This window comes from Mastomys coucha, unplaced genomic scaffold, assembly GCF_008632895.1.
Source record: "Mastomys coucha isolate ucsf_1 unplaced genomic scaffold, UCSF_Mcou_1 pScaffold6, whole genome shotgun sequence".
Classification (NCBI taxonomy): domain Eukaryota; kingdom Metazoa; phylum Chordata; class Mammalia; order Rodentia; family Muridae; genus Mastomys; species Mastomys coucha.
Window position 1 is genome coordinate 97,704,888 of NW_022196912.1, and position 22,692 is coordinate 97,727,579.

General features: G+C 42.5%; 1 protein-coding gene across 12 annotated transcripts in view; it reads left to right on the forward strand.

The window, feature by feature from the left end:
• The window catches only part of Rgs6 (regulator of G protein signaling 6), a 559,464-nt gene that overhangs the window by 79,358 nt on the left and 457,414 nt on the right, over nt 1–22,692 (forward strand). The gene's annotated exons all lie outside the window — the stretch shown is intronic.

Genomic DNA, 22,692 nt, shown 5'->3' on the forward strand with positions numbered 1-22,692 from the left:
CCCGACTCACGCCCCACCTGCCCCGGCTCACACCTCACCTGCCCCGGCTCACGCCCCACCTGCCCCGGCTCACGCCCCACCTACCCTAGCTCATACCCCATTTTTTTTCTCCATTTCCAGCCTCCACTTTCCATTGGAAAGGGTGGCTTCCCTGTTTGAGGGCAATTTCAACTTTATAGGATGCCCTTGGCCCCCGAGTACCCATGGCTCTCACCGTATCCACCCTTCCTTCTCCGTGGTAACCTTAGTGTGCTTATACCTGTGATCTTACCTGCCTCGAAAACTTAGATACCCTGAAGAGAGCAACTTGCCTAAGCAGTGGGCTTAGGAGATAGAAACTCATTTCATGAGCACTCGCCAGGGCTCCAAACCCATTCGCTAGAGCTCCGTCTTCTAAATTGCCTCCAGCTACGCAAGAAAGCCAATTTCCTTTTTTAATAGTTGCGACTCATTTTCGGATTCATGATGGCATGAACCCAGTCCAGACACCCGTCTGAGTCATTATTAGGGACTCTATTTAAAATGTGGCTATTTCCTTACATCAGTCAGATCAACCCCACGGGATTAAAAGGAGATGTTCGCTAGAATGTGTCACAGGATATTTTGAAGTCAGAGTGCTGATGAGAGTGGGGACCCCACGGGGGCTGAATGTGCCCCTTGTGTCTTGACCCTTTGCCTTCCCACCCACCCACTTCTCTGAGGAAGGAGAGGGGAGCCTAAGAGCGAAAGGAGACATCTTCAGAAGGAGTTAAAGCTTCCAGCAAAGAGAACGAATGCGGGGCCCTGTCATTTTAGGTTTCCTTGGGGGAAGACCTAGCAAGACGTTTGATTTAAAACTGGAAGAGGCCCCGGTTGGCAGTGACCGGGAAGATGGATGACAGCTGTGGGAGGAATAAGGTGGAAAGGAGGGCCATTTGTACAAATAATTCTTCTCAGGCAAAGGAGGGGCTTTAATAGAAGGCTGGGATGCCAAGGATGTGGTCTGCCTTAGACCTTTTTCTTCTGTCTTCTTTGCTCAGCTGTGTTGGTGATTAGCTCACCAAGATTTGCCACCGAGTCTTATCTTACCGGTGTCTCTGCACCTCACACACTCTCTGGCACATTATAAGGGCTCAGTAGGAATTTTGTTGAATTAAGGTAGACTGTGGTAGTTGGAGATGTCGAAAGGTTTGGCAAGTGTGTGTTGTCATTTCTGGTAGTGACCACCAGGTGGTGCCTTCCTAGAGCAGGAACAAAACGGCCTCCTGGCTATGGTGGATGTGAGAGACAAACTATTCTCCCTAGTGTCCATCACGGTCCATCCCAGGTTGACTGCATGTAGAATTCAGCTGTGTGACAGGCACCAATTGTTCTTAGGTCAAGTTCACACAGGAAGTCTTACAGAGGCTTTCCTCTAGGGCTATACTCGTCTCTTGGAAGTGAGTTCTAGCTAGGCTGGCCGGGTGGATTCCTTGTGAGCCATTGCTGGTCCTCCAAGATGGCATGCACCTTGCTGTTTCCCTGCTCTCTCTGAAACTTTACCTCCACCCCCCAAATAAAACCCACTTGCAGATTTGTACCCAGCTCTCAGTGCCTCTGGGTTAAGTATCTGGTAGCCCTGTGGATTTCTGGTCTGTGCCTGTGGTTTCTAAGTGAAATTCTCAGGGTAGGTCCACAAGAGAGCGAAGATACTCTCTTCACTGGCTTGGCAGGTTTACTTAGCTTTTCAAGAGAAGCAGAGACAAAGTGGGTGACACAGAGAGAGGACCCTGATCCAGGGCTCTGTGCCCATAGGCCATATAGTAATCTACCTTACAGTTTATGAATAATGCAGCTTAATGTGGCCCAGGCAGTGGGATCCAGGGACCACAATCTAAAGGAATTCGAGCAACTCGAAGCCAAGTCATATAGATATGGAATCCTGTTGTCCGCTTTAGAGTTAGAAGATTGGCTCAGTTCCCAGCCATTCTCCAAGAACCCCAAAAGATTAAATCCTTAGCCCAAGGCTTGGACACTCATAAACCCAATGGAAGGTGGTGGAGATTCAGATTGCCCAGATCAGAGACAGAGATGCTGGAGAGAGCACATGTGTCCTTCCCTGAGCTCATTTGGTAGAGAGGACACTGAGAGAAGGCGGGTTAAGTCTTTATAGAACTGGAGAACTCTCACTGCCAGGATGAGACAAGGCAAAGCAGCAGAGCGGTCGGACTTTTTCTTGAATCAGGAAGAGCCACCTTCCCCATGTGGTTCAGATCAGTGTGTGAGCATCTCCTTCAATACTGGTATGTCACGTATCTCTGTGTTTTAGGTTCAGCTCTTTGTTAGGTGAACACAGAATTGTACAGGGTTAATCAAATGAGTAGATATGCAGTGACACTTTTAGTATTTTTGTTTCTTAAAAAAAAAAAAACAGAAATATAAGAATGTGGTTTTGTATTAATCCCAGGTGTGGGATACGGGGCTGCATTGGACTGTTCACAGCAGCTGACTGTGATTGGCTTCGTGCTCTAGCAGGAGCGTGATTTTGCCAGCTGCAGATTATTTCTGTGGTTGTGTGATGCTTGGAATTCTGGGAACTTTTCAGAGGTTGTTAGTAGCTGTGGTCTAAGAAGAAACAAAAGGAAAGTGATTAGAATCAGGGATTTTCCTAATTCCTCTTTGCTTCCTCTCCGGTTTCTCTCCTAGCTAGTGTTAGGGGCATGAAATGTGGTGTGTGTCGGGGAGTACAAGGTGGGGAAAAAGAAGAACCCACAAAGTAGTATGTTGCAGGAATATAAAAAAATACACCCGCCCCGCAAACTTGCTTTCCCGTTGGGCCATGTTCTTGAGCCAGTATTGATCATGATCACCCTGTCCTGGTGGGCTCTTGTTATTCTCTCCCAGCTATTCAAAACATCTTGCTCACATGCAACTCTTTACACACCCCCACAATCATTCATCTAAATAGCACCTAAGACCTGGTAAGTAAAGCATGACTCTTAAGGCCTTAATATCCAATCAGATTTATATAATAATGAGATCACAATTACAAGATGCTAATACAAAAATTTCAGAACCATATAATAAAGACAATATTCTAACCCAATTAAGCTATTTTGTAAAAATCTTTGCTTGGTTGTATAACCACGTGGGATCTGACCCATCCTCATTGTCTTACTCCATGATGATCTCCTCCCTCCTCCTGCTCCTGACCTTTTCTCTTCCTCCAACTTTAGCTCCACCTCTTACTCCTGTCCAATCACAGGTCTGTCACTGCCCTAATGTGATTGGACAGAGAAAATGCTGCCGCAGTAGTAAGGACTAGCTACAGAGATCAAAAGAATCACTGCATGCTTGTCTTGGGGAAAAATGATTAACTTAGTTAACGAGCTGCCAGGTATAGAAGATCTTAATGTTGGGGTACCAGGAGCGATTGCTCTCCTAGGGAGTTTGAAAGGAGTCAGAGTCTGCATGATTGGAATTGTGTTTGGGGGAGGATTGGTGGAAAGGGGAGGGAAGACTCAGATATTTTGATTTCAGCTCACACTCTATACATTTTTTTTTCTGTAGGGTCAAGCATGATTATCTTTTTTTTTTAATGGTCTAAAATATCTACTTTGAGCCCTTTCTGAACCTTTCTGAGCCATTGATGTTATTGAAGACTTATGCATCAGGAGCTGGTCATTATTTTAACATTCTTTAGAGGATCCTCGGGAGGCAGACTCTGTTATTTGCCCCTCCCCGCTTTCCTTCAAAAGATGAAATAGGCATAGGGAAGGTCACAAGCCGGGTCATGACAGAGCCACAGCTCAAAGCCAGGCCTGCATGAGTATAGAACTGTGCTCTTAGCTACTATATTAGGCTGTGAGAAGAAAGAAGATCTTCAAAACATAATTCATGCCCATTCTGCAGGCAGCACAGTAGCCTCTGGAGTAGGTGCCAGAGGCACAGGATGACTGAAATAGAGGAGATGCACACATGGAATAGGATATAAGGTTCCCATGCACTTAACAAGTCTGGTTGTCTTATGATCCTAGTTATAAGTAGCCATCGAAGCCACTTTAAATCTGTTCACTTGGTCAACAACTGTCCTAGTGAAACTTTATTTTAAACCTGGTTGAATCGACTTCAGAAAGTCAGCAATCAGGGATGGGTGAGTACTCCTGAAGAATGCATGCATGCCTCTGTGTGTCAGTCATTTAATAACAGCCTGACCTGAGATCCCAGGACTTCCTACATTCTGCCAATCACAGAACTCCATGCTATACAAAATCCTCTATGGATCTAATGAACTGTCTGTTTTGTCTGGAGGCATTGTGGCCAGCAGAGCTTCTCTCACTATACTGAGCAATACATTTTGTGGTTTGGTTTCACTTACTGGGTGATGTTCTCACTGGTCACTGACACAAGTACATACACATGTCAGGTGGTATAGGGCTGAGAGATGGATGCTCAGATAGGCTAGTGCAGGTGTGTGTGTGTGCTTGTGTGCCTGTGTGCACACACAGAGGAGGGCTATTATCACATATGAGAATTTCAAGAGAGCCTTTTTGATGGAGAATTATCTATGGAGATTCTTGAATGACTTGACAAGGGACCAGACAGCCAGAGATCTAGACCTGGAGGTTCCAGAAAGGCAAAGACCTTGAGGTCAGAGAGGTTGTTTATATGTCTGGGAAGAAGGTAAGACAGGAGAGGAAATTAGCAGAGTATGACCCTTCAGCATCTCATGGCTTTGGAAGGGTCAGGAATTGAGATCTTTTTTTTTTTTTCTTCAATTACAACAGGATGCAGGAAACTACCCAGAGACCAATAGCATCCTCTACTCTAAGAACTCTCAGGTATATGTGCACTTAGGGAAGAGAGGACATAGGGGACACAGGGTGAAGAGCATGTCTTGTGTCCTACCTCATTGTGTGTAATTGGCTTACTTTTGTTTGCCATTGCTGTGGTTAAAATGCCTTGAGAAAAGCAACTTCTGGACAGAGCTACTGGTGACGAACCCCCTTAGCCTTGCATCAGTGGACTGGATAAGTCTGATTTACCCCTAATGTGGCCCAGTACTGTGTAATCAGCTGAGGGTGAAGACAGAACAGAAGAGAATGGCATGCACTGTTTCTTCTAGAGCTGAGACATCCATCTTTTCCTAACCTTGGATATCAGGATTCTGGATACTCTGGATGTCAGACTTTGTATCTTCCACAAATAGCCCCATTCCCTGTCTTCTACTTCCTTAGAAGTCTGCCTCCCCAGCCAAAATGTCAGCTCCCTTGGCTCTCAGACCTTTTAGCTTGACGAAGCCCAGGTTCTGCTTTCTTGGTCCTCTAGATTTGCAAATCTCAGGATTTCTCATCTTCCACATTTTCAGCCAGTTCTCTAATAATCCTCTCCTATCTACCTTTCTGTCTGTGTAGCTTCTGTTTTTCCAGAGAACCCAATTATAATAGATATTAATCACAATTATGTTAAATTCCCTATCTAATGATTCGAACATCTGCCGGGTTATGATGCTTTGTGTCTTTAAACTGTTTTCTTCTTGCCTTGCAGCATGCCTTGTAATTGCTATTGAAATCTGAGCATAACAGATTAGGTAATGGGTCCTTAGGGTGAAGTTTCATTTTAACCTAGAGTATGTGAATCACAGCCTGGAGTTGGCCTGTGCTTCGTTTTTGTTGGGGCTGAAAGTTCCAGCGACTCAGATTCCTCTGTCTTTTCCTTCTTTCCTTCCTTCCTTCCTTTCTTCCTTTCTTCCTCCCTACCTTCCTTCCTTCTTTTTCTTTTTTTTTTTTTTTTACTTAATTAATGTTTTTAAAGGCTCTGCCATTGTCCATCCTGTAGCTCTTCATCTACTTTTGTTACACCAGTGGTGTTTAGGCATTAACTGTGGTAAGGAGGACTGTCAGTCCTTTGGCAGGCCTGCCTCTTAGGTAAGGCTGTGGGTTTTTTTCCTCTACCTTAAAAAAATTCTATCTTGGTATGGTATGTGTGCCTTTAATCTCAGCACTCAGGAAACAGAAGCAGGTAGATTTCTGTGAGCTCTAGTTCAGCCGTGCCTATATGGTAAGACCACATCTCAAAAACTCAATCCAATCAACCAACCAACCAACCAACCAACCACCACCACCACCACAACAACAACAACATTCAGAAAATAAGCCAACAACAAAAACTGTCTCTTAGGTGACATTGTAGAACCACAGAAGGCTAGAAAGTGGAGAACCGTTCTTTCTTTCCTTTCTTCCCAGTAGAACCAGACTCTGGCAAAGACTATTTGGGATTAAACACTGGAAAGTAGATCTTTATCCCCAAGAATCCTCAGGGTGTGTTTCTCAGTAGTGCCCTGGATATTTATGTCCCCATAAGATTCTTATGCTGAAGTCCTATCCCTTGATGTGATGGTATTTGGTTTTAGAATCTTCAGGAAATAATTAGGGCTAGATGATGCCTCGTGGATAGGGCCCTCGTCTGGTGGATTAGTGCCCTAATTATTAGTGCGTAATTCGTTAGAGATAATGAATCACTACAATACCTTTCTCTCCTCTCCCCTCTTCTTCCTGCTTCCCTCCTTCCTTATCTTTTTCCTTCTCCATCTTTCCCTGTGCAAAAATACTGAGGTTAGGTTATGTGAGCATAGGGGAAATTGGACCACCCCCTCCCCCAGGATGCTGGAAGAGGGCTCTCATAGAATTTGGAGTTGGACTTCATTTGGACTTGAACCCTCCGACACTATAAGGCAATTAGTTGATGTTTAAACTTGCAGCTTGTGTGCTTTGTTAGGTCAGCCCGAGCTGCCTCTTCCTTCCTTTCTGCTGGAGAGGGAAGGGACCCGTGGGGGTCTTCGAGGAAAGCTCACTGAAGAGTGAAGGTCTTCCTAGGTCTACAGCCCCCAGGAATTTCTCATGCTCCAGCTAGTCTACCCTCTGCCTCTAACGTGGAGAAATCAGCATCCATATGTTCTTCCCTGCTATGACTCCAGCACTTCTGCTATGTTGATGACACCTTGGATCTTCTGACTCTTCAAACTTTAGGGTTGTAGTTTATTCCAAAACTTCTGTGATGTGAGGGTAGAAGCGATGACTCCCAACTCCTTACACATCAGGGCTGATGCTCTGGTCTGTGTTTTTGAGTTTTTCCTTTGAGCTTCCTAGTGTATTTAGTGTTTTGCAATCAGGAATATTTTGACTCTCCACACAGTTGCTAATTAAACACTCCATCTCTTTCTCAATGATTTATGGTGTTTTCTCTATCATGTTAGCACACACTTTCATTTGCCTCAGCGTTTTCCCAGTAATGTCCAACTTATGCTGTTCTCTCTCTCTCTCTTTCTCTCTCTCTCCCTCTTTCTCTTTGTACCTAGCCATACCATTTTAGTTTTTTATTCTTCATCATATATTCTGTCAAAAAGCAAACCAAATAACTCCGTTGGCATCTCTTCCTTGAAACCTTCTTTCTCTGATAAGTAGTAATCCTATAGGTATGGTCAGTTTTGTCTTCCTCCCCAACCTTTTTCTTTGCAGAGCATAAACTTTTCATAGCTGCAGAAAGATTACAAAGATAAGCACCAAGATCTACAGTACGTCCTACAGCATTTATCCTTTACACTTTAGGTTAGCATGGTATCTGTGGTATAACTGTGGACCCACCATGGGCTTACTGTTAGCAAAAGGCCACACATTATGTACATCTCTTCGTTTTATTCCCTCTTCAGTTCCAGGAGCTCATTCAGGATGCATGCATCACATCTTCGGCTTATCTTTGTTGATATTGGTCCTGACTACCTAGGAAAAGTAATCTCTGTCAGGGTTCTTTTGCACCCTTCACAGGCTGTACTGTGGGACACCTGCCTTTAAAGAATAAGGGCAATATTCCACCCTTGCATCTATAGGAATTAATTGGAAATCTTCATGAGAAACAGGTCTTCCCTTTACATCTTTATTCAATAACTTATTTGTATCAGTCTGGATTGATGAATATTTATTTTGTGTGTTGAATTATATCACAATATAGCCCTTCCCCATCCAATTGTTCCAGCTTTTGACATTGAGGATTCTTCTTCTTCTTTTAATCCTTAGCCATTTTTTTTATTTATTTTAACAATAAATTCTATCCTTTGACAATTTAATACATGTATATAATGCATTCTGGTTAATTTTCAACACCCCAGTGGGGAGTCTACTAGGTTTCTAGGTCCCTTTGATATAGTTTATTCTGGTATTTCTTGAATACATTTCTTATATTCTTGCACTACAAGATCATCTTATGTATCTCCATCTCTATAGGCATAAATGTGGAGCATCTACTCCATGCCAGGCAATGTGTCAGCCACTGAGGAGGATCAGGAAATGTAACATCCTGAGCATAAATGACAGCATATGTTCTAGTCGGGGATGAGGGGTAGGGATGCTAGGAAGATGTGGCTATTTCTGTGAGATGGGCAGAAGATAAAGACAAGGATAATGTGGTGAGAGTGACCAGAGATGGGTCAACATTGAAGAAGGGCTTTCAGAAGGTCTGCTTCAAGTTGCTTGGAGAAACAAAGGAGGCAAGATTGAAGATTAATGGGAGGACTGTTTCCACAAATAAGCAGATCAAAAGAAAATGGGTTGAACATGGAGAGAGAGAAATGATGTGGGGAAGGAACAGCTAGATGAGGGTGGTAGTGATTAGACAAAAGGGTAGAGGGGAAGGAGAAGAGAGTTGTGAACAGGCCCTGGTGGAGCCATACTTCGAGACAGTATCCCTGGGGTTCTGACTGAGCATTCACTGGAAAATAGATTGTCTTTCAGATTCCTTAGGGGGCATTTAAAATATTCTCAACCTGCTGAGAATTTGATGCAGAGTGTTTTAGTCATTTTTACCCCAACACCTCTTCCTAATTCTTTCCCGATTTGCTCTCATTCTCCTAACCACTCCACTCAACTTTGTGTCCCCACCTCTGTCTTAAATGGCCCACAGACCCCAATCTGTGCTGTTTATATGTGTGTGTGGCCTTCCACTGGAGCATCAGAAGCCATCCTCTTAAAGAAAACTGTTTTCTTTCCCCCAGAAAGCACCAACTGTCCACAGCTCTTTAATCAGGGTGACAGCTTATGAATCTCTTACCAAGAGAATGTTGACTAGACTGGTCTCGTGCAGGCAACCATTGAGTTGCTTCTTGAGTTCATGAGTGCAGTCAGTGATCTTGTCATTTCCAGGAGACACTGTTTTACTTAGGTCCTACCGGACCTCTAGCACTTGCAATATTTCCAACTCTTCTTTCATGGGCTCCTGAAGCTTGGGGGAAGGATGCTATATAATATCCCATCCATGGCCGAGGAATCCACTTATACTTATTCTCTGCACTTTGACAAGTTGTTAAGTTTCTGCATCAACCACTATGTGCTGCAGAAAGAAACTTCTTTGATTAGGTCTGGAGGGATGTACTAATATTTGGGTAAGAGATACAAATTAAAGGACAGTTTGATACTATGTGCATTTAGCAAAAATTAGAGTAACCAATAACAATGGTAACAGTGTGCATTGTTTTGGGAGGGGTCCCAGGATACCTCAGACCAGAAACTTGAAGGGAGGAATTCCACACTTGACACTTGACCAGTCTTGTGAGAGGAGCACAATCCTTTGGGGAGATAGTTTTGATAATTTATGTGCTCCTTTAGTGTGGTGAAAGATTTGTTTGGGACAGCAAGTAAAGGAAAATCTTGGTTTTAGAGTCAGAAAATTCTAGATTTGACCCAAACTATATTTAGATACTATTTCCCCAGGCCGAGGGGCAATCATGAAGAATACAAACAATAAATGCTAGGTAGGATGCAGGGGAAAGGGAACCAATGTAGACTGTTGGTGAGATGTAAATAAATAAGGGCAGCCACCATGGAAATAAATGTACAGGTTCCTCACAAAATAAAAATAGAAGTACGGTAAGATTCAGCCATAACACTCCTGAGTATGTACCCAAAGGGATGGAGGCCAGCATAAGCAGAGAGAGAGCTGCACGCTGTGCTTATTGTGGTGTTGTCCTCAAATCAGTCCGGGCATCATCAACAAAGGAATGGATAAAGAAAGTTCAATGTCTGTACACAATGGGATTTCACACAGCCATGAAGAAGAGTGAGACTATGTAGTTTTCAGGAAGGCGGAAAGAACTGAGGCTCTTAACTCATTCCCCCCAATATAAATAAAAAAAAAAAAATCCCTTTTAAGGTTTTTCTTTGTCTAAGGTGAGAAAGTTCTTCCTACCTCCTGCATGCATCCTTTTAATTGAGAGTACCTATTTTCCTTTCCATTTTCCTGGCTACCCCACTACTTTCTCTCTTCTTTGGCAATTCAACAACAACAACAAAAAGGCAAATCATGCCCTAGTATGACAGGAGGGAATGGAGTGGGCCTGTTCTTCCTTTTGATTCAGAATGGAGCTGTGCAGTTGGACTGCCTTCCATCAGGTGTTTGGAACTTTCCAGGCAATCAGAACTCTCACTGGTGCTTTGGCCCATATTCCAGTAGAGCTTGCACTTTGGGTAGGGATTGTTGGCCTTTCTGCAGAGTTTTTCCTTCTAAAGAGAGGACAAAGAAATACATCTATGTGTTCTCTAAAATAATAGGCCACACCATAATTGTTCTTTTTAAAAGTGTAATTGTTAAGATTGTGAGTGTGTGTGTGTGTGTGTGTGTGTGTGTGTGTGTGTACAAGCAAAGAATGTGGGCAACAATGCAAGTATCTGTGGAGGTCAGAAGAGAGCTTCAGATCCCCTGGAGCTAGAGTTACATGCTGCTGTGGGCTGCCTGACATGGGTCCTAGTGGGAACTGAACTCTGGTTCTCTATAATAGCAGTGTGGTGGTTTGAATAGGAATGGCCCCCATAAATTCTTGTATTTGAATTCTTGGTCATAGGACATGACACTATTTAGGGGGTGTGGCCTTGTTGGAGGAAGTATGTCATTGTGGAGGCGGGCTTTGAGGTCTTCTATGCTCAGGCTATACCCAGTATGAAACATACTGCTACTTGTAGATCAAGATGTAGAATTCTCAGCTCTTTTTCCAGCAGCATGCCTGCCTACATGCCACCATGTTTCTCACTATGATGATAATAGACCAAACTTCCAAACTGTATGACAGCCCCAGTTAATGTTTTCCTTTATAAGAGTTGCAGTGGTCATGGTGTCTTTTCACAGTAATAAAACTCTAAGACAAGCAGCAAGTCGTCTTAACCATGGAACTGTCTCTCCAAGCTCTGTCCCCTCAAATTATTATTTTTAATCTATTTGTTAAACCTTTTAATTTGACTAGTAATGCATGGCAAGTTATATTAATTAAAAAAATAGAGAGGAGCTAAAAACATTAAAAAACCACTTCAGTCCAACGACTTGACTGCACACAACCCTGTTCCCCTGTGAGTTCCGTGAGCTCTTACGCATTATGCTTCTTACTCTTTAAATATCAAGAGCCTAATGCAACGTTTCTTATGATGGTGATTTATAAATTATTACTCAGAGTGAATTCAGTGAGATGTAAAATTATAGACCTAATAGGGAAAAAAAGGATTTTATTTTCTTAGATGGAAAGGAAATAGAAAAAGATGTGAGGATGAAGACGTTTGCTTCCAAGTGTACATTTGTGTTGGGTGGTTCTCATTTTAAGACAGAAGAAGTTCTTTGACTCCCGCTTTCATGATTCATTCTGGGGTAGTGGTAAACGATGTGATTTGCATATGCTAGACCGGTGGCTCTTAAACAGTTGGTCTTTTGGGCATCTAAGGACCCTTCCACAGGGGTCACAGATCAGATAGCCTGCATATCAGATGTGTACATTATAGTCCATAACAGTAGCAAAATTACAGAAATAGCAAGGAAATATTTTTATGGTTCGCCACAATGTGAAGAACTGTATCAAAAGGTTGCAACATTAGGAAGGTTGAGAACCCCTGTGCTCAACCCTGAGCTCCAGGCCCCGCATCTCAACCCCCAACCCAAATCATTATTCAATTCAATAGATTTAAAAGATGGAATTGGTTTTTGTTTTTGTTTTTTAGGTTTTTAAATTTGTTTGTTTGTTTGTTTTCTAACAAAACCTTGAAAAACACCCCAGGTCATATGCATTTGGAAGAGTTTAGAAGTAGGAATTGTCAAGTTGTGGGATTTTCATTTGGAAGTAGATACCTTTAAATCATAGAAGAGCTGGTCATGATGTTGGTCTTTGATTCACTTACCCCTACTGTGGTCGCTGAGTTCAAAATGGAGGAGCTTAGGCCACAAGGGAAGGGTTTCAGGACACTCGGGAGAGTAGTGTAAGTCCCTTCTGAACGCTGCCTACCTGCTCACCATGCTCCTGAGGTGAACGAAGATCTAATCTGCACATGCACCAGGATTTTCCAGCAGACAATGCAAGAGGAAGACAGCAGCAGGGCCTGTCAGCAGGGCCTGTCAGCAGGGCCTGTCAGCAGGGCCTGTCAGCAGGGCCTGTCAGCAGGTCCTGTCAGCAGGGCCTGTCAGCAGGGCCTGTCAGTAGGGCCTGTCAGCAGAGGCAAATGGACACTGTCACCCCAGAACTGCAGGCTATAGCACTTGCCCCCGGGGACCCCAAGCTGACAAAGTTAGTATAGTTATTTGCATGGGAGTTTCTCTTTTAGTCACTTGCCACATTTGATGACTGATCCCCGTTCATGAGACTCTGAACTGAAACCTCTTCTGGGCTTGTCACACTCTTCAGATAGGAAGAACTAGCAACTCATGCATCACATTAGTCTCTAAATATTTTTTTGATTTACTATATTAAAAAAGTAGAAGCAGAAAGTAAAAGTTTAACAACCAAAACCAAACAGTAGCACTAAAAGCCACCTAGCCATGTGCATCTATTCAAAATTGACTAGCTGGGTGATTTTAATACAATAAAGGCACATTTCTTTTATCAATAAGGAAAAGAAAAGGCAATTAGAAATCCTTGAATAAACAAAAAAATCTAATTTTAATATGAAGTAATAAGATGTGACACAGGAACTCAATGCTTGGAACACATCTCTTTTATATTACCTAACCTTAGTATCCGGGTCAGCAACAAATAAAAATATTCACATGATCATCACATTAGAAATATTTTATTTTCATTTTTATAACTGGTACATGTGCAGGTCAGGAAGGGTAAATTATGCTTATTAAACAAAATGGAAATGCTGTAAAGTCAATATTGTAAAATAATGGCTAGAGATTTTAAGATGTAAAAAGAAGAAGGGGCCAGAAGATGGGGTGAACTATGAGGGATTGTATTTTTCTTATTCATTATGGAGGGCCTAATGGTACTTTTAAATAACTTGATGAATGGAAAAAATGAGAGATATGGAAAAATGAGAGGATTGAGAAAAAGCTGCATGGTTAAGCTACAAAGGGCAAGATGAAAGAGACAGAGCAGGAAAGGAGACTGTATCTCACCATCGTTATTTCTCTAAGCACACGTTTTTATAATCATGTTGTCTTAGCTACAGTTACTATTGCTGTGATGGAACACCATGACCAAAGCAAGTTGGGGAGGAAAGGGTTTATTTGGCTTCCACATCCCTGTTCATCACCAGAGGAAGTCAGGACAGGAACTCACCAGGGCAGGAACCTGGAGGCAGGAGCTGATGCAGAGGCCACGAAGGGGTGCTGCTTACTAGCCCCATGGCTTGTTCAGCTTGCTTTCTTATAGAACCTTGGGCCACCAGCCCACAGCTTCGTTATATAAACCTTATGTATCATGACATTAGCATAGCCATAATTTTACATGTGATTTACAGGGGCAAAGTGGAAAAACAAGACTGTTAAGAGAGAGAAGATAATTTAAAAAATGGGACAAAGAATCAAAATGATAAAAATAATAATAAAATAGCTTTATTATATGTTGTTTGTTTTTATGAGATAAGGTCTCCTGTGTTCCAGGCTCACATAGTACGTACCTGAGCTAGACTGGCTTTGAGAGTTCCTGATGCTCTTGCTCCTCCTAGGTGTGCACTTCCACATTGGTTTGCACGCTCCTGAAGATGGAGGAGGAGATGTTAAACATGCACTCTATCAACCGAGCTCCATGCCCATCCCCTAAATGCTTTCATTTATTGTAGAAAAAAAAAAAGAACACCTTAGAAAAGTTTCTATTTACCAAAGAACCTTGGAAAAACAGGGCTCCTGTTTAGGGTGAGAAAATTGGGAGTGGAGGGAAGGGGCGACTTATCCTAACCATAGGCCTGGGTCATTTCCTGGGAGAGAAAAGCAAAGGATTCATTGCTCTGGCATTTCCTTGTGGTAAAATCCTATGAAATTGAAAATGTTGCGATGAAGGCATTATCAGGAGATCATGTCAGGAGTTTTACTGTGCAAGCTGCAAATTCTCCTTATCAGAGAGCCCCTGGGAACCAAGACTACTGATGTTTTCCACCTCGATGAAACGCAGTGGCCTGACCCCCAAAACGATTCTATTGGCTTTCTTTCTTAAAGCAACCTTTCCCTACTTCTGTAGATTTGGAAGATTAAAAAAAAAAAAAGTAAGCAGAAAGTTTGCTTCCTGTCTTGGTCACGATGCTGGGGATGGCCAAAGGAGGTCAGCTAGGAGCCTGTGCAGATGTCAGGTGGGGGCTGGTTGGGAAGGCAGGCTGAGCCTGACAAAAAAGGTGTTGGAACATCAGCTCAACCTTTGCTAGCACGGAGACTGGAAAGAAACCCACATTTAAACTAAAGTGTACACTGTCTATTTAAAAGCTCCTAGGATGCCCTGTCCATCCGATTTAAGAAGTAGCATGGGAATGTTCTTGGGCTGTTATTATAGCAGACAGTCATGCTTTGGTTCCTTCACTATCACTTCTGTCTCATCAGAGGCTTGCACAGGAGAGCGTTGGTGGCCAGAGTATCATAGCTGTTCTGTTTCATCATTGACACTTTTCATAAGAACTGATTGGAAATGATCATGAAATTCCTACAAATTATCTAGGGAGGACTTAACTGGAAGAGAGAAAAGGGGGCTTATTTTAACACACAGGCTGAAAAGAGGGTGGCGGTGTGGTGAGAGTCATACCTATGTGGACACCCTCTTCTACCGAGTGCTCCAAGGGTTAGATTTTTCTTGTGAGGTCTTTGTGAGCCGAGGCACAGTGTTCTGTGTTGTGAGTTCAGGAGTCAGAATGGCCTGAGATGCTTGCAAGACGCTTCTGGTCTCAATCTGCAGCTTTCTGAATGAAATCTGGGGCAAGACTTAGGAATCCGCAGTTTATTCAGTGTGGTCTCCTGGGTATTTAAAGCCGTTCTAACACTTTAACATCCGCTGCTAATGGCCAGGATGGTTCTGCGGGCAGATGTTTGCTGTTTTCCTGTTTGTGTTTTATGTTGTGCAAAGTAGGAGTTTCAAAACTTACCTTGGGCAGGGCTGGGATACTGTCTTCAAGTTCCTTAGAGCCTGGCTGTGTAAGGAGAAAGAAACATTCTATTCTGAATTCTACAAGATTGATCTCGAGATGACCTGCTGACTCAAATGCTAAGCAGATCTGTCCTCTCTCTGGCTTCTGCCTGTCAAAATCGATAACCTTATGCTTGATTGTTCAAATGCTTCCTGAAAGTTGAAACATTTTGAAACATTTTGGATGAGAAAGAGCTAAACTTGTCACTTGGCTTGAAATGGAGGAGACTTGAGAAAAGGCAAAATGGTTCTGATAAATTTCACATCACAGAAGCAGAGATGAGGAAAATAAAACTGTCCTTAGCTCCCACGGCTTCCCCTTTGGTTGGGGGTATCTTGCCATAAATAACTCTTCCTTCCCCAGCCAACAATATGGATGATCGATAAGGCCACTCTGCTGGATGGCTCCTGCTGTCCTGGGCATTAAAGTACATTAATTTCTTATGGAAATATAAAGAATATGACCCTCAAAAGATGAGGGAATATAGAGTTAGAAGATGGAGGTTTGGGCTATTTTTTTCTTTTTGTCATTGCTCTCTTTTGATTGTGATTGTGTGTTCTTAGCCACACCAGGGGATATGTGACTGGCAACAGGAAGGAGCAGCTGTACTCTAACACAACGGTGCCTGTTTTACTCCAACCCTTGCTTCTAACATGAGACAGAGCCCGGGAGGTGGGATGATCGTAGCAAATCAAGTTCTTGACTTCAGCAGGGACTATGGAGAGTGTCGGAAACCTCTTCTTATGGCTGGTATTGTTTTCTTCAGAGAGAAATTTTTCTTTTTCTTCCATTTTTTTTTGTAACTCTTGTACACAGAATTAGTGTAATCCTATTTTAAGAAATGTAATTAATTAACTGTGTGGGACTGCATATGTGTCACATGTGTAGTGGTCAGAGGACTTGGGGGGAAGTCCATCGTAAGGGTCTTGGAGATCAACTTCAGGTCACTTTTACCCACTGAGCCAACCACCCCGGCCTGTGCCCAGCCGTCTTTTATTTTTATGTCTATTTGAGTGGTGACCTGAACCATGGCTTATATATGAATTAGAACATGATTTCTATCATGCTCTGTGTCTGGGAGCCTCCACATATCCCTGCTTCCTGCTGCTCCTCACCCAGAAGCAAACACCATCAGAAATGAGCCCTTGGCTCTCTCTCTCCTCTGCTTAGGTGACACAGTTTCATCTTGCCTGGCTTTCAACTTTATGAGGTGATACCATTCTGAGATTATAGAGGAATCCCCCTTTATCATTAGGAGTAAATAGAGGAGTCCCCTTTTATCCCTAGGAGTGAATAGAAGAATCCTTCTTCATCCTCAGAGTGTATTATCTTCAGACAATACCTTCCAAGATGTTCTTTGAGTGCCCAACACTTCCACTGATACCGAGCTCTCTGTATGCTGTATTTTTCCTGGTATACATAATTTAGAAACAAGGCACAATAACACATTGACAAAAAATGAGTAGTTAATTGAACAATCTTAACATCCGGAACCATATGTTAGACTTATGCATTGCTTATTTCTGGAGACTTCCACCTAATATTTTCAGATGACAGTGTACTCTTGGTAACTAAAGCCATAGAGGGCAGAACCACATGCAAGGGAAACTGAGGGCTAACCTCTGCCATTCTGCTGTAACGTTCTGCTAAGGGCTAACCTCTGCCATTCTGCTGTAGTGTTCTGTTCTTTATGTTCTTAAGTCTCATCTGTGTTTTCGCTGCTGTGTATTATTTTGATTTGTGATTGTATGCATGAATCGATAAATGATATCATGGTTGATGGCCATGCTATTGGGCAAGGTCAGTCCATCTGATTTTGATTTGTTTCTACCTCTGAATCTGCTTCTAAGTAACTGAGTCTCCTTCTATATGTGTGATGCAATTCCCTCAAGCATATATTAAGAGGCAGGTGAGGGCTAGTGCTGTGTAGCAATGTGTGATATTCTTCACATCTACAAGATTATCATGTTAGATAGAGGAGTCTTTCCACCCACCAGAGGTACCAATAACATACCTCGGATCCATATGGGCACCAACCCTGTCTTTTATACACGTTAATTTTCCAATTTTATGAGTAAAAGAATCTTCTGATGGAGTGGTAAGGTATTTCACCTATCTCTTGGATAAAAGGTAGGGAATGAGATCTAGTTCCCTATATGTAGAGAGACCAGAAAACAATTAATTTCTCATGCCTGCTCAGTTTTCTGGTACCCAGGTTTTTCTCTGACTTAGCTTCATTGCTCCTGGTCTTTTTCAGAGCTTGCTGGGGATGTTCAAAACTTGCCGCACAATGAATCACGTGGGAAATGTCTTTAACTACAGATGTCTGCAGCTCACCTCCAGGGACTCTGATTTATTTGTCTGGGGCACAAGCTTGAGCACAGGGCCTTTAAAAGCTTCCCACATGACTCCCCTGTGCAGTCAAGGTCATGAATCACAGCCTCACACTCAGAAGGGCCCACGTCCTCATTCCTGCAGCATGAAGCCAATGTTACTTTGTAGAAATTATCTCTAATTTTATGTTCATTAGCCTTTGAAAATTATTCTGGAGAAGGGTATTTACTCTTGGTAAGACAGAAGCCATGCAATGTAAGTTATTATGAGCTAACAAATGTGCGCTTAACATGTATTTTATGTCTATAGATGTTAAACTTACGTGTCTGTAAGGTACAACTTGGAATTACTTTCATTTAGGCTATGACCCAAGATGTCTTTTGTGTCACTTTTGGGGAAAATGGCCTTAAAAGAATTCTGTAGTGCAGGTGGTATTTATGTCAGAACTTTTCTCTTGCTGTGATAAAACACCATGGGTGATCAAAAGCAAGTTTAAGAATGAAGAATTGATTCTGGTTTACAGTCCCAGAGGGGGAGCCCATAATGGTGAGGAAGGCAGTTGGAACAGGAAGCTGGGCTGATCGCATTTTATCACACAGGAAGCTGACAGAGTGAACTGGAAGTAGCTGAGGCTGTATAAACTCTTAAGGCCCACTTCCCTCCCATGATGCACGTCCTCAGCAAGCCTCCATGCCCTAAGAGTTCCACAGTCTCCTCCAGTGATGCCAGCAGCTGGGGACCAGATGTTCACACGCCTGAGCCTATGGGAACATTTTTCATTCTGGCCATTCAGAGTATTCTCACTGGCAGATAAGAGAATGTGGAGTTCAGAGAACTTAAAGAATTGCCTCAGGCCACACTGGTCTCTAAGATTAAATAAACCTTTGCTCTCTTCCTTCTCAGACCTACTCATAGCGCATCTCCAGAAATCTATGGAACTTGGGGAAGGCTTCCAGAATTGGGAAAGTACATTATCAATTTGTCTCCTAGCGTTCTTACTTAATTTGGGATGACCTTCTCGCCTCCTCAAATGTGACCTTTAACCTCTTGTCTTAGTCTATCTGTGTCTCTCGGTGGCTGTACTTGGCACATGATTCTGGGATGTCTCATTGATTAGATTTATAGCTGGAAGCAAGTGTTCTCTTTGGACCTGCATGGATACATTTTGATGGAGACATTGGCTGTCCAGGTAGGAATACCAACTCAGGCAAACAAAGATGTTTACATCTTTGTATATCACAAAGAGCTGCTCCCATTGATAACCCACAGTTAGGTTCCGTGTGTGTGTGTGTGTGTGTGTGTGTGTGTGTGTGTGTAATTTGTTCAGTATTCTTGATTTATTTTGTAAGATGCATTAATTTAGGGGGCATAGAGCTGTATATTTCTTATACAACTTATTTCTTATTAGATAGTGAGCTTTCATTTCTCCTTTTTATTAAAAACAGATTCTTTCCTATAATGTAATCTGAATACAGTTTCCCCTCCTTCTACTCCTCCCTGTTTCTCTCCACCTTCCGTCCCATCCAGATCCACCCCCTTTGTGACTCTCATTAGAAAAGAGTGGGCTTTTAGGAGATACCAGCCACGCATAACAAAATAAAATATAAGATGAAATGAAAACCACCCTAACAAAGTTGGGCAAGACAAGCCAACAAAAATAAAAGAGCCCCAAAGAAAGGTCCAAGAGTCAGAGACACATTGAGTAGTCAGTCCCAGACATGTACTAAACTTTAAGCATATGTGTATATGCAGGGAGTGTGGTGTGGTCCCTGTGTGTACTGCTTCCATCTCTGCAAGCCATTCAAGATTTCCTCAGTCGTTTCAGAAGTCCTTGTTCTCCTGGTGTCCTCTACGCCCTCTGACTCCCCCACTCTGTCTACTTCCTCTTCCATGGGGATCTCTGAGCCCTGAGAGGAAGGATTTGATAGAGACATATTATTTAGAGCAGTGCATTCCAACATCTCACTCCCTTTGTGTAATGTCAGACTGTGGGTCTCTGTATTTGTTCTCATTTGCTGCTGAAGCTTCTCTGATTTCTCTAATGATGGATAAACAAGGCGCTGATCTATGAATATACATCAGTAGCTCTGGGTCTTGGGCACCCAAGCAGAGATTTCAAAAACGTCAACTTGAATGATATTTTTTACTTATTTTCCCCTACAACAGCAACTTTGGTTGTCAGTGGCTTCTATGTGTGCTTAAGAATGACTTCGAGATTCATGTCCAAGGGAATGGAAGTCTTTCTGAACATGGTAGATTATTTCCTCAACCCAATGCAGGACTTTGTCTTGAAATGTTGGTCTGTGGCTTATGTATTTTTAATTATGTTCATATTATACTGTATCTTCACAAATCTGTAGTGCAGCTATGAATGTCTAGTGAAGCACAGTGTGCTCTTAAGCTGTACTTCATGTGAGAACAGACAGTGGCTTGTCAAGGAAGCACCACAAGGAGGTTGGTGGTTATATTTTGCCATGCAAACATCATCACAGCCATCAGTAACTACAGACTCTTTTTAAGGCACCTGTGCTAAAAGCCACATTATTATCTGTGTGGGTGCTGAGGGATAAATCCTTGGGCAGTCATATGGCTGTGTTCTTAAACGTCCCTTAAGTCCCACATGTTAAAGGCTTGATTGTAAGCTGTGGAGCTGTTAGGAAGTAGTAGGGCTTTAAAGAAGTGAAGCTCTGTGAGAGAAAGTTAAATCACTGGTTCTATTGGCTACATGCAAAAATGTATATAGGATTATTTATGTGTCTATCGTTATTATTTTTTTAGTAATAGGGATTGAACCTAGATTAGAACACAGATTAGGCAAGTACTCAACTACCGAGTCACAGGTCCAGATCATTCTTTATGTTCTTCTAAGTTACCCAGCTAGTCCTGTTCTCATTCCATAGTCCAGGCAGGTTTTGAACTTGTGAACTCCTGCCTCTGCTTCTTCCATAGTGGCCAGGATGACAGGTCTTTGTACCTAGCTTTGCTCTTACCTGTTGATACCATTTCCAATCACAGCACTCACCACTGAGATGCTCCCCAGGAAGCTTTTTCTGAAGTCGCCTTCCTTTTCCACATGCATGATAGCCACTTAGTAGCATCCTTGAATTGCTATAAATTCTCCTGCAGTGACTACCAAAGGCTTCATCCTTGGCCCCTTTGAAGCTCACTCTAGTCTGGCTCAGCAGTGAATTCTGGAATTCTGGATCAGCTCTACACTCTTGCCCAGTCTCTCGAAGGATGAGCTAACCTCTGCATTGGATTTGGCCTCAGGATCACCCTCTCTGTATGCTGGGAAGTAAGCATGATGTAGTTGAGTGACTGTCACTAAATCTTCAATGGTGCAAATGTTTGCTTGTCTCTCTGATGCTGGATATCACACTGTCAAGTCATGACTCTCTTTACTTGTCGTTTTCCATGTAAGTGTTTCTGCCTGACAGGCACCGATTTATCTGAGGCATAGCTACACTCGGTCTATTGTGGAGCATTATCCTCTGAGGACTGGACTCTGTTTTCATTAGTTCAGCTGTGTTCAGTGGTGCTGGTTTGCAGGCGACTATCATGGCTAGGCTTGTTGACTGTTAACAGCTCCTCATGGAAGGAGGGTGGGAGATGCTCCCTGGACCCTCTCCTGAGATTTCAGCTTCTCCCACCAGCCATTTGCATGTGGTTCTGCCCTAACTGTACATGGTCTCATGTAGTAGACTGTAGAGCAGTGGTTCTCAACCTTTCTAATGTTGTGACCCTCAACCCTTTAATATAATTCTTCATGCTGCGGGGACTCCAATCATAAAAATTTTGTTATTCATAACTGTAATTTTTCACTGTTATGAATCATAGGAATCATAGTGTAAATATCTGATATGTAGAGCATCTGATATATGACCTGTGTGAAAGAGTCATTTGACTCCCTAAAGAGGTCGAATCTCGTAGGTGGAGAACCACTGCTATATACAGCCTGAGGAAAGTTAATTGAAGGCAAAAATTCTATGTGCTTATGGGGAAGTCATCATCTGTTGGGGTGAAATCTTTCTATTCTGGAAGTTTCAGGATTATTCATGCACCTATGAGCAGCACCTCACCCATGTTCTGTAGATAAGCTCAATGAATTCATTAGTTCTCTAGCTGAACTCTGGCAGAATGTATCTTGCTTTGTTGTTAACGGGATCATATAAATGGGGGTAGATGTTGTTTACATATCTCAGGGAAGAAATTTTTGCAACACAGTCCAATTTCTACAGACATGGTAAGGGCTCAGCAAGGTTTCTAATATCTTTAGACCATCCAACTTAACTTTGTCAGCTATTTGTTATACGTAAAAAATTTCTTTTTAAGTATAATAGCTGACAAAGAAGTGTAGGGCATCTCTTTTTTTTTTTTTTTTTTTTTAAAGATTTTTCAAGACAGGGTTTCTCTGTGTAGCCCTGGCTGTCCTGGAACTCACTCTGTAGACCAGGCTAGCCTTGAACTCAGAAATCCTCCTGCCTCTGCCTCCCAGGTGCTGGAATTAAAGGCATGTGCCACCACTGCCTGGCTGAGGTGTCGTCTCTTAATGGCTTAATGGCTTGCGCACACTCATGGTGCCCAGTGTTTACAGGGAGTCTTTGGTTAGGTTAACCATGACACAGTTCCAAAGTCCCATAATCCTTAGCATCACCAAGAATATCTCCTCCATGTACTCACCCATTTATTCTTTATAATAGTCTATTCAATATATAAAAAGCATTTTTAAACCAGTGATATTTCTGAGCATGATAAAACTTGAGGAAGGGAAATATGACTAAGCCCCATCTACTCCAATTCTTTGATTTAACAGATGAAAACCTTCAATATCAGAGAGATTTAGTTACTTCCTTTTAACTCCATAGTTAGTGGCACAACAAACTGCTTCCCAGCCCAACAGTGGCTGAAAGCACCCTGCTCTTTGAGACCCAAGTTACACTGTTATGGATGCAAGTTCCTTGACATTTGCTATCTCCAGGGTTTTATTTGT